Genomic DNA, 12,876 nt, shown 5'->3' on the forward strand with positions numbered 1-12,876 from the left:
CATTGCTGTACCACGTTTTAATTGCATATTATGATTGCATAAACAGTTTAGATGATGAATTCTGAAGACATTAAACCCATGCTTGCTTGAAAATCCAACATAGGAATAACTAATTGGATCATTTGTGAAGAGGTAGTTTTAAAAAGAATCTGATCAATTCAGAAGCTGGAAATAAAAAGAGGGAAGAAAAATTGGACAGATTAAAACAAACATGAGCCAACAGAGACTGGCCTCATCATGGTGGAGGATTAGCTACAAGAGCTTTATGCATCTCTGCTAAACAGGGGTGAGCTCACCATTAGGCAAAGCTAGGCGAAGGCCTAGGCCCCCCAAAACTGTGGGGAATCCAAGCTAAATACTGATCATCTTTTGATCTATTTTAAAATAGTTTCCAGTGGTCTTTTAATTAATTTAAAAAATCTGTTTTATTTTTAGGACATATTTTCTGCAGAGCGGCAGTAGTTCATCAGAAATTTGAGATGTGGATGGGACCATTGCCATGCTATAAGCCTGTTCACACTTCTCATCATTAATTTATTTATACTCTCCTGCTAGCTTACAGCCCCTCACACCCACAATCTGACATTAGTAATGCAACAAAAAGACAGCAATCTTGGAGTTATCCAGTCGTATATTTTTGACCCAGATGCCAGGAGAACGAAGACGTACAAAAGTGGACAAGTGAAGAAGTTATTCAATGAATATTTTGTCCGAAGTACGTGTTTTTTTTTTTTTACCTAACTCTTGGGGCAGGCGTTACAGATTTGCAACAGCTAAAAGCAATTTTTTCCCCAAATATCACATTTTTTTCTGTTACTAAAAATTAATTTGGCCCTCAGAGGGTTCAAATGATTAATACAACTGCTGCTGAAGGCTGCATGTTTTTTTTCACCTGGGGCCCCAACTGCTAATCAATCCTTGAGTGATTCTGCAGCAGGCTAATATGCATTTAACCAACAAAGAGCAACGTACTTGAGATGTATACAGGTTTTTGCCATCAGTTTATCCAGGGATTAATTAAACAACCAGCAGAGCTTTCATTCATTTTTGCCATGTCTGACTAAAAACAGTTTTTTTTAACCATTCAGGCTGATTAATACACTGAATTTCAAAAAGAAATGTGCAAGCAGAAGCCAAAAGTAACAGCCCGAAAGCCAACAAAAAAGGGCTTGAATACACAAAACACACCCAGCTACAGTCAGAGAAGCAGTCATCTAAGTCGAGAAGGATCTTTTTTCACAGACTTTAAGTTACTTTAATGTTTACAGTTTCTACTTTTCTTAGTCCGTTTACAAACTCGCAGAGATAGCATCATTGAGTCACCAACTGTGCAGCCAAGCTCTGAGCAGGAGCTTTTGCAGACATGTACAGTTTGATTTACTCCCTCGTCCAAACAGAGTGGGCTATCAGTAGCGGGCCCACACTGTAAACAAACAGCCGGCTTGTGGGGTTCCAGGAGCCGAAGAGCTGAAGGTCTGTGGCTTTTGTGGCTGCTCGACGTATGGACACAACCCAGGACAGCTGCCCGTAAAAAACACGTGTGTCTAACACCTGTCTGCAACTGTGAGAGTCACTAACCAGAAACCACACCAGTCGGTCAGTCAACAGCCGTGCAACCCCATACCTGCAAAGCACAGAGGAGGAGCAGATAAGGAGAGAGGCTGTAACGCGGGTATGAGCTTGCCCTCCTCATGCATCATTTATCCCTAAAAAACAGCTTTACTCCTCCGAACCTGTCTGCCTGATTCATTGGTCAGCTGGGTCCTGTTTGCTTTGCAGACACGCTGCCTCAAGATGAAAAGTTGGCCTGACATCTACGTCTAACTTTTTCCATCCATCCTGCCCGGAGAAGCCACAGGCGTAGAGAGAAGAGCCTCCCACGCATCAGCGAGGCTGATAAAAAACAGAGCATTCGACAAGACAGCCACCCTAAATTCAGAGGCCAGAGTGTGTGTCTGTTTTCTTACAACCTCACAACTGGAAAGCCTGAGGAAATCTTTTAAGCATCCCAAATCTGGAAGTACTTCAGCCTTCCTATAACTACCATCTTTTTTTTTACTGAGATTAAATTTTATTTAAAGTTAAAAATCAACCTGTTTGATTTTGGGGAATTCATTTTTAGGGAATAAAACATGCTTTTTCACTTTTGTGTCACTCAAAATATGAAAAATAAAGTGTTATTCAGATTGGTTAGACTGGTGGAAGCATCCATTCGATAAAAATTGTGTTTTTTAACATATTCTCGTGGCATTTTTCTGATGGCCAGTGGCATATTTTAAGGAAACCAAGTTTAAAATTGTATTTCTGTATTTCATTTGCAATTTCTGCCACTCTGCAGAAACTATGTCCTATAATTATGATTTAGAGACCCTGATTTTACAAAAGATGATTGGATCCTTAGGTCACAGCAATATTTTAAAAGCTTCTTGAATGTTTGAGAAACAAGTTTAGTACAAATCATTTTGGAGTTTTTGCCCATCCTTCAAAGGATAACTGTTCTCACAGAGATCTGATTAAATGGTCTTGTGGAAAGCTTGAAACCATCTTGGCTTGCCTTTTCTTGTGAGGACTTGGTCCCTTCTCCAAGAACTTAAGACTTGTTCGGAACAACGCGTGCCTTGACCTGGATCCAGCTCAAAGACCCATCTGAACGCAGGTGTTTGGGGCGTATCTGAGAGATTTGAGGTCTACCCTGGAATGGCAGTGAGGAGGGAACAGCAAACACGGGGTTGTGTTGGTTGTGTGCAGGCATGCAGTGCGAGTGTCGATACGCAGCGAGCGAGAGTCACTTGACAGAAGTTCATTGTGAGCGTGTAAAAGTAAAGACACCAAAGCCCCTGTCTTTTCGGGCCACTGCCAGTCCCATTGTCTTCCTGTGTCCGTGGATAAATTCATTTTGACAACCCTGCTAATTGGATAAAACCGGGATGGAGCCTCCTCCCCGAGCTCTCACATTCCATCTGCTTTCTGGCACGGAGAAGACACACAAGAGGGAGGACGTGGTGAAGGGCTCGCAGGGCAGTAACTCCTTCAGAGGAGCAGAGCTGTTGAATATTTATCACCTCCCCAAATTCCCCCTCTTTGCCGCCCTCCCTCCAGTTTTACGTCTTTTTACACCCCCCTCCCTCAATCAAGGTCCTCCAAACACCACAAAGCCCCCCCTTTAGATAAACACATGCGGTGTCAAGTGTGAGGAGTGCCGGGGGTTCAACTGCCCCGCTCCAGCCCGGAGCCCACAATGCGGTGCCGCATAGCTGCCATGCGGGAGGCCGGTTGCCCCTGGCGACGCTAACAGGCAGAACGCACCTTAATAGAGTGGAGAGTCATTGTAAAGCAGTGAGCCGCTGCACGGACAAAGACCCCGCAGACCCCTGGAGAAAAGGGAGACGCAACTCTGAAGGGCCCGGGGAAGAGCTGATGGGCCCTGCTCAATGACCAGAGAGAAGAACGAGGGGGGGCTCAATGACCAAGAGGTTTGGGAGAGGAGAGCTTGTGGAGGCAGGGGGGAGAGGGCCTTTATAGATTGATGCGAGATGAGCGACTGGGGTTCGTGGAGGGAGCTGGGGGCGGCGGGAGTGAGGGGTTGACTAAAAGCCGACCAGCGACTCAGATTAATAAAGAGGATGTCAACTGGCAGGCGAGCAGGAGGAGAGAGCAGAGCCTCCTCACAGAGGGGAGTGTTTGAGAGAGCGCCCCTGAATGTCCCAACATATTTTCCCCTCACTCCGTCAATCTGCTGGATGGCCTCTTGGCCTGGCTTGGGGGGTTTCCGCTGAGTGGAGCGGGATGAGGAGACGGGCTGAGGCTGCTTCACAAACCACAACCGCTTCGCCATCGCAGCATCAACAGCACAACACGGGAAAAAAAACATCCTCAAATATTGAACAATAACCAGCACATTTACAGTTTTTATTTGGTCAACTCAAAACTTTTAGATCAATACCAGGGGCGGAGCTACGGGGGGCAAAGGGGGGCAGGTGCCCCCTCAGCAAAAACATTTCCCTACACTTGCCCCCCAGATTTTTGAGTCAAGATTAGTATCATTATTGACAAATATTAGGAAAGCATCTATAATGGCTTATTTAACCCTTATATTGAGTTTGAGTCCAAATTGACCCAAATCAAATGTGAAATTTGGTCAAATTTGGCCCGAAAACAATATGAGGGTTTAGCATTGAAAAAATAACAAAAGCAATATTTTTTTATTATTTAAAAAACAACAGCGACAATAAAAAAAATAGAAATACGTATTTTTAAACCTTTGATTTGTCAGGACCTTCTACTGTGGTGTTCTTATTTGTAACCTTTCCAAAGTCTCCTGCCCCACTCATCCCCTCACCCCATTGAATGTCCTAGCTCCGCCCCTGATCAATACATTTTAGAAAAAATGTCCTTCAGCTTTGTAACACTAATAAGTAAAAAATAGACCAGATTAGGAGCTGATTTTTTTTGCAAGACGACCTGGCTGCAGACATTAACATCCAGAACCGGAAGTCCCCCCCCATATACTTCGAAAAAAAAAAAAAAATTTTAACCACCAATCCTTACAGTTGCGGTTTTCCCAATTTTAAGCTTTACAAAAAGTTTTTCCAACAATTCCTAACAGTTTTGGGGTTAAGGCAAATAGTACAATTTCCAATCCTGTCAGATGATGTCAGGCGCCATCTTGTCTGCAGCCAGGTCCCTCTCAATTTTTGACTCAAGTTTGTGTCCTCTAACATCATAACTATGTCCGACTTCTTTCACTACTCACTATTTAGCGCATTATATATTACGTTTTCCATTTTCTAGTGCTGTCTGAGTCTACAATTCCAAAACCAAGTGCTTCAGAAATTTCCCAGAAGTCATTGCGAAAAACTAACGTGCATCTATGCTCACGACATTAGCGAATATAGACCACAATGCATAGTGGTCGAACAAATTTTACGAAAAAAAAAAAGTTTAATAAAGCCTCCACATTTTCATCATCAGAACATAATGGTTTTATAAATAGACGTCTTGAAATGATCACATTAGATTTTTACTTTATGAAATCTGTGACGTCATATCTGGCATTTAGAAAAACGAAAGAAAAGTAGTGAGCATGGTGTCTGAATTGTTTTTAAAATCCAGGGCACTAGATAGTCCCACACTATCTATAGTCCCTAACTATCTATATATAGTTTTTTTAGTAGTTAGGGATTAGGGTGGGAATTCGGACATACCCATGTATTTTTGGTTCACAAATGCTTAAACTATAACCTTTACATACTGTTTTATAGATGGACAAATATGGCCAATATACTGCTTTAAAATTCCTTATGGAAAAATATATCTCTCTCAAATTTGCTCCAAACCAGTTGGTCTAAAAATGACATTTCTCTATGTGAGTGACACCTAGTGGCTGTGTTGGACATTGCAGGAGAAATCAACATAAGAACCAAATTTAACCTCAACCATTATTTTTTCATTAGCAATCCTTGTTTTCTCATAAACTAAACAAAGCAGAGTTCAATTTAAATCAAGCTAAACTCCCAAATATTTTGAAATGGGACTTCTTGCAAATTATCGATTATTATGGTGAGAAAACAACACTACAATGGAGGATTGTCAATAATTGATATGAAATCAAAGAAAAACAGGGAATTAAAAAGAAATTAAGATTTTCATTCCATCTATTATTACAATAGTTGTATATATGCTGTAATGTTGTACAAAGAAAACATACTGACACCTTTAATTGATTTACTCTGCGTCATTACGTCTGCCTCTATGACCAATCCCCCGCATCCGCTTGAGTTGACAGGGACCGTCTCAGAACTTTACTGTTCAACTTTAAACATGTAAAAACCTTGGCACGCAGCAGCTCTCACACTGAACAACAAAAGAGCCTCATGGAGACCTATTTGTCCGAAAATCCCGCTTAACAGGTGGAGAGTGGACTGATCCCAACCCTCCTCTCAAAACATCACTAGTTCTCATGCCATAAAATCACACATCAAAAGCATCTAAGCATCCTTAACGAGGCTGAGAATCCTAACCCCCCCATCCCTCCCTCATAATACTCTCCCACACAAACACACACGCACACTTCTCAAAGTATTAACGAGCTCTACGCCCGTCCAAGCCCTCCTTCAAACTCCCCCGAAACCGGCACTAACGAGCTACAGAGCGTCTCGAGGATTAACGAGAGGGATCTGGACAGGCCTGCCATCGAGAGGGGGGGTGTTTCAGGAAAAAAAAAGGGGGGGGGGTCTAATCAATTAGGCACCATGGCATTTGCATAATTTAGATAACGAAGCTGAATTAACCACGGCGAGCTAATTATGGTGAACACATCCACCCAACATTCCTTTGGCAGCCTCGGGATGCCATCGTGCCCACGGGGGCCATGGGAACAGAACGGGATCACTGAGGCCGCTGGGGGAGAGAGGTGCACCTGAGTGGATGAAGGGATGAACCCCGGGAAAAAAGGAAGGAATTGGAGAGGAAAAGAAGAACAAATCAAGAAACGTAAAAAATTTTATTAGCAGAGTTGTTGAAGGTAAATTAAATTTTCACCATAAGTGAGAATAAATTTGGATTTATTTGAGTCGTTTTGACTAAAATGAAAACAAGGGTTTAAGCATAACATGTCAGTATTGGCATTTTAGCATAAGTTCAATATCATGCATAAGTTGGTGACTGGTGGATGGAAGAATATCGAATAGATTCAGTCTTACTGACCCCCTTCCATTATCTTTTTATCTATTTTTATTTTCCCAGTGATTGACATAGTTTCTGCAGAGTGGCATGAGTTCATTAGAAATTCCCTTCTGAGTTGTAGGCGGGACTATTGATGCAGAGTGAGCCTTCTTTCATTTCCCATCATCCCTTTGTTTACACTCTCTCCCACTAGCTTACAGCCCCTCACAACAAATCCTAACCAAGCATTACCGATGCCACAAAAAATGTAAGCACCAATTGGAGATTATACGTTAGCTTTCTCAAACTGCATTTTTCCATCTGCTCCTGATTCACAATGATTTAACTAAACAAATACTAAGAAACACAATTTTATCCTCAATTTTTTTATCACCCATCATACGAAAAATGCTACAAGAACATATTAAAAACACAAAAAAAATCAAAATATTCAGTACAATATTCAGGAAAAAGTACGCTGTGATTCTTTAATGGGAAGTCATCACCATGGCAACATTAGCTACAGGCATAATTGCAGGTTAAATGGATTTCTAAACACAGAGCAGCTCCATTAGGTTGACGGATTTCCATAGAGTATCCTGGAAAACCAATATTTAGGATTTCCGAAAGCCTGTAAACTTTAAAGACACACTCACATTAGCCGAGTTACATATTTCGTTAACCCACACACTCCACACACACACACACATTAAAGCAGGCCATCCCACAAACTCCTGTAAGATTGTGAAAGTATACTCACACAGGCACAGAAATATGCAGACCTCAGGAAGTTTTTCCAAAACAGATGCCAGCAGGTTTGAAAACAGGCTACCACTATTTTCCCCCACAACTCAAGAGGACGAATACCGTACATGCACCACAGCTTTTATCCATGCCAACATACATACTGTATACTACTGGCCCTTGTGTGTTAACAGGGAGGGTGTGTGGGGTGGGTTAAAGGGGCCCCCAAACTCTTTTGGCAGCCCATGCATCAGAGTGAATGGAACCAATTATAAATCAAGAGCAATTTCTCCCCATTATTCAGCAGGAACCCAGAGGGAAAAAAAGCAGGGGAAGCAGGAGGCTACCTGGCCCTGCAACTCTCAGTGGGAGATGAGGGGAGGAAGGGGGAAAAAAAAAAGCAAAGCAAGTGGAATATTATAAGAAAAACAGATATTTGGAAAAAGAGATAAGGCAGACAGGAAGAGAACTGATGGAATGAAGAGAGGCTGTAAACCTAAATAGAACTGCCGAAAGGGGAGTAATAGCAAAAACAGAGGCGAGGAAGGCAGGAAATTGAACCGAAAGAGAGGCCGTGGGGCGTCAGGCATGTTCAAGTTCCAACTGCTGGTTTGAAGTGAAAGCTGCTGGGTATGAAAGTTCCTTAAGAGGAGAAACAGCTGGCGGAGGCCGCTTTCAAAGGGAGCAATCAGTCTGAGGAGAGGAGCTGAATTTGTGACACATCGCACAGCTACCATTTGCCCCGTCACTCACAGCCACAGATGTGCACAATCCTGCCATGAATTATCATAAAATAAGACTTCACGGAGATACGACTTGGACGGCAAACAGAGGCGTTCTGTTGGTGGAAAATTCCAGCTCCGATAACCTCGGGGGCCCAATAACGTTCTAATCTGGTGCCCAGTGATTTATTCTGTTGAATCTTGTCTTCTCCTGCCAGTCTGGCATTCTTCAATGATTAGTTTTCTCTCTTGAGCGCAACATAATAAATCTGATTACTGGTTAAAGCCCTGGAACACGACCCAGATTCCCTGACATGTCTTTTTGACTGCTATTATTGTTTCACGCACACATGTTGGAGAACAAAAACAGTCAGAAAACACTGCGGGACAGTTTGTAGCCACACATAAAACCAGCCACAATGAGTCCGTTTTCTTTTTACAAGCACGACTGAAAAATCAGAGTGCAATCTCTGCAAACGAATGATCTATTAGAGCGTCAGAGTTACTTTTGGCTCAGGAAAACAACCCCTAATCTTGTCCAAATTTGCTCTGCACACGCAAGACTATTTGTCGGCACACACTCAACTCTCCTACTCCACTCTGGAGTTGATCAATGACCTAATGATGCTTAGAAAGTGTGTATGTCTGAATGAAAAGGAAGTACGGGAGTAATTTCATTAACCAATCAGCAGCTTCTTACGTTTTAATTCACGGAACAAATCAATTCAGTTGCTTCAGATAACTCTAATTAAGGTGGTAAAGCATGTTAGTGAAAGTGGTTTTAAATTTATTCCATTTGCTTCTGAACTTTCTCCTTTTTTTGGCATACTGCATTCCTCTGTTTTCCTCCTGGGAGGATCAGGGGGAAGAGAGGTATGCGGCCCCCGGGGAGGGGGTCTGGACCCTGGCCACCTGCCAATCCAGGTGGCCCTCTTTGGTTCTCCAATGTCTGACTGGACACAGAAACTCTCCTTAGGGGCACCACAGCCCGAGCTCCGGCCTCCAATCTGTCAGCGCCAGAGGGCTAATGCATCATATGTCAACACGCCCATAATGTCTGACGCTGGAAAATAAAGACAGCTTATTTGCCTTTTTTTTTTTTGGTGTCCAAGTCCATCAACTCAACAGAAATAGCTTTACAAGTTTTGGAAATAATCCAAAATCAAATCCACAGGTGAGACCACTCATGGGCCCAAATGACAAGTGATGCATTCCAGCTCCAAGAGATGATCTTGATTTAACAACGCACACATATGCAGCAAAGGCCCCTCAGATTCTGTCTGCAGGCTGTTATGACTGCATGAGTCTACCCGCTGTCAGAGAGATGAAAGCGTGCCCTCAGGAAGGATTTTTTTTTCTTCCTTTGTCAATTAACGCCAATGTTACACCCACTACAATAACAATGCTGCTTTCCAGCCCCACAGTCATAACTGTTGCCTTTCTATAAGCGAGAAACAACTGGAGACCTTATGAATCTGCAGCCTGTTTCCAATCACAACCTTTATAAAGACGCCAGCAGACTTTGATTTACTCCCAAATGTAGAGTCAGTCCCTTCATCTTCCTTTAACCTTCAACAAACTCCTTTTTTTGGCAGAAGACCCAAAAACACACAATCGTTTCTTTATTGGCTATGATTTAAGTGAAAATTCAGCCCCCTTTAGGTAAATGGAAAAAAAGACGGTGGAAAAATGTGCTCCGTCTGCCTGGTAGATCATTAGGATCAATGAAATTTAATTTCAGGGCTCCGTTTTTAAAGGTCCTGCTGGTAAAAGTCACACCAGACTTGAACGAAAATACAATAAAAGCAGCTTCCTGTCATGATCTGCAGGATCTCAGTTATAGCCCCAAAAGCCTCACGGGGTTTTTCGGTAATTGAATACACTCTTGGTGTCAGTCAAACTTCTTGCAAATCTTCTCCTTTTGGCAGAAAAAACCTCTATGCTCCTGAAGGAACTCCAAATGTGACACTTGGTTTTGAATCTTGGACGAGTGAAACATTTTTTTTGATAGTCGGCTAAAGCTGCGAAAAATGATCAAAGCCCTTGATGGTGCGGTTTAAGAAGGAGCTCCAACAGCTGAACAAAAATGTGATTAATCTTCACATTCGAGAAGCTTGAACTTTTCTACTGATTGCTCGAAAAAGTCTAAAAATTATAGTGTTTATATCTATATATGAAAAGGTGCCCGTTTTTTAATGATATCCTAACCTCAGTCCGTTTGGACTTTACTTTGCGTCCAATTTGCCAATAAACTTGTGGTTTTCAACCCTTCATGTAATTAAAAGAGGCCAAAGCTGAGTGAGAAACAAGGAGATAATCAGGCTGGAATCATTTAGTTCAACTTTGATCCGCCCGCCTGTCAAAGATGATTAACAAAAACAACAACCGAACAACAAGGCTCCTTCTTACTGAGACCAATTAATTCGCTCATAGGCTGTGCGCCTAATTGGGGGAGGCCAAGGCCATTCGTTTCGACTTTTAATCCAAGTGACATTGATTCAGCGAGAACAATCGGCTCCTCTTGTCTGATGCCATGTCTGTCACTGAATTGCTGAGGTTCCTTCATGCGAGGAGGCAGCGGAGGCTAAATGTAATCCAAATCACAAAACGACACCTGGGGTTGGAAACTTGAGCCCCTGCGGCTGTTCCTGCAGGCCTCCTTCATGAGGATACCCGGCCAACTCTCATTAACAGCCAAGGGACTGGCAGGCAGGCAGGCAGGCCGGCCTTCGTGAGAGAATGACTCTGACATACTTCTCTGTAAGGATGCTCCTGCAGCTGTCACTTTAATGGGCACAATCTGACCTCAGAGCTTCAGTTTGGGGCGATGGGGGTGTTGGTAGGTAGATAGAAACTTCACAACAAACACAAACATATTAGTAAATCAAGAAAGATATCTTAATTGTGCATTTAAGTTGCAAACTATTAAAAAAAATCTCCAAAAATAGACTAACTTCTCTGTGTTGTGCTCCCCCACTAACCTATAGAGCAGTCCTCTCCTCTATCCTATGGGAGCAGCTATAGGCTGCGGCCTGCAAAACCCGGACACATCATCCCCTTTAGAGCCATTAAAAAGTCTAAAATCCCAGCAAGGAGTCTCTGCGGCTTTACGCACGGCTCCAACCACTCACTTTGACCGGTAATAGATCTCCGATACGTACGGGAGATTAAGGAATAGTTTGGCAAACTAGGGACTCGGAGTTCATCCAATCAGCAACAGGCTAAGTCCGACAACAAAGTTTCACTCTATTTTATAACAAACAGCCAGAAAACGCGGAGCAGGACGCGCGGCGTGTGCCCAAAAAGAAGCAAAAGCGTGCGTAAAGACGAGCGTTTACAGCTTTAAGTGAAAAAAGAGGAAAAACGAGGAAAAGCAACCGCGGCTTTCAGAGTCAGCGCCATGAACTCTAAGTTAATTCACTTTTTTAAACCACTAAAAATAGTCACAGACGCGTTCAGATGACCTACAAACAGGCATCAAAGTGAAACGTGGATGTATAATTGTGTAATAAGAATAAAATAGAAGAATGGGTGACGCGCCGCGACAACAAGAGGTGCGTAAAACTCACCCAAACTCGCTCTTCACACGGTCTTCCTCTCGCCTCTCTGCTCACTTCTTCTTCTTCTCCTTTTTTCCGCTTCTGGTTTTCCCTCTAAAGCTTCGCTGCTTTAGTAATTTACTGCGATGCCACCGACATTTTCTTCGGATCCCCAACTTCTCACATTGAAAGGCCGTTTTTGGATGACTGAGCTCTCAAACAATTCTCCCTTTTGCGACGCCTTTTCGGGTCCTCCCACTTCCCAAGCAGGAGGAGGGATCTGAACAAAAGGGACTGGCTCCCAAAAAAAAAAAAATCCCAGAGCTGGGATCTGTCAACAGTTTTGAGCCGTTTTCCTCCTTCAGGAAGACTTGTGCTGCAGATTTTTCTCCACAAATGAGAGTTTCAAATCCAAAACTGACTTTTAAAAGTTCCTGAAACTAAAATTCCTCTGAACTGATGAGATTTGGAGGAGAAAGGTGCGCCCCCTCCCCCTCCTCCGGCTCCGTTCCCCTTGATTTGGTATGCACTGGTCCCCACAGGAGTTTGTATTGACCCCCGTCCATTGAGGCCTGCTAGGCCCTCCAGCGCAGCTGTGCGTTGGGACAGACCCAGTCAGAACCACAGCACAACCACCCCAGCTTGGACCCCCCTTCAACCAAGCACACTCTGGAATTCAATTCACTTCAATCGGCACAGTTTAAACCCAGGGAGCCGCTCATGTCCACTTCATTGATAAGTGGATACTCCCAGATCACAGGGCTGGATGGATGGAGGACACTGTTGGTGGGATGAAGGACTCCTCCAGCCTCAGTAAATGCAGGAACTCCCACCATGATGTACCTGTGGAGTTATTGCAACGCCGCGGGGCTGCATTCACCTATAATCTGTGTTTTTCAAGACACCTGTTGCTTCTGCTGAGATTTCAGTTTGGAAATCTTTTTTAAATTCTTGCAGAAGCCGCTTATGTTTTGGTGCGGTTCCTGATTGTGGCTGCTTCACACTAGCGCCACCCTACCCTGAACTGCAAAGGCAAAGTGAAGGGGCAGAAAATATGGGGGACTCCCCATCATGGAAAACAGCCCCCTGACCCCCCCTCTGTCTCTCCATGCTGGGCAGGATGAATTAGCCCGTACACAAAAGGCTTTGTGGGCTTGCCATGAAAGACCTATTAACCATGCTGCATCCCCTAGAGGCCCTGCCTGCAG

General features: G+C 43.4%; 1 protein-coding gene across 1 annotated transcript in view; it reads right to left on the bottom strand.

Annotated features, from left to right (window-relative positions):
• Positions 1 to 12,197, bottom strand: part of boc (BOC cell adhesion associated, oncogene regulated) — a 28,923-nt gene extending 16,726 nt beyond the window's left edge. The window contains exon 1 of the mRNA XM_024280340.2: positions 11,699 to 12,197. The gene's annotated coding sequence lies outside the window, so the exon portion shown is untranslated. The remainder of the gene's footprint in view (positions 1 to 11,698) is intronic.
• Between the last annotated feature and the right edge of the window lie 679 nt (positions 12,198 to 12,876).

This window comes from Oryzias melastigma, linkage group LG20 (assembly GCF_002922805.2).
Source record: "Oryzias melastigma strain HK-1 linkage group LG20, ASM292280v2, whole genome shotgun sequence".
NCBI classification, from domain to species: Eukaryota; Metazoa; Chordata; class Actinopteri; order Beloniformes; family Adrianichthyidae; genus Oryzias; species Oryzias melastigma.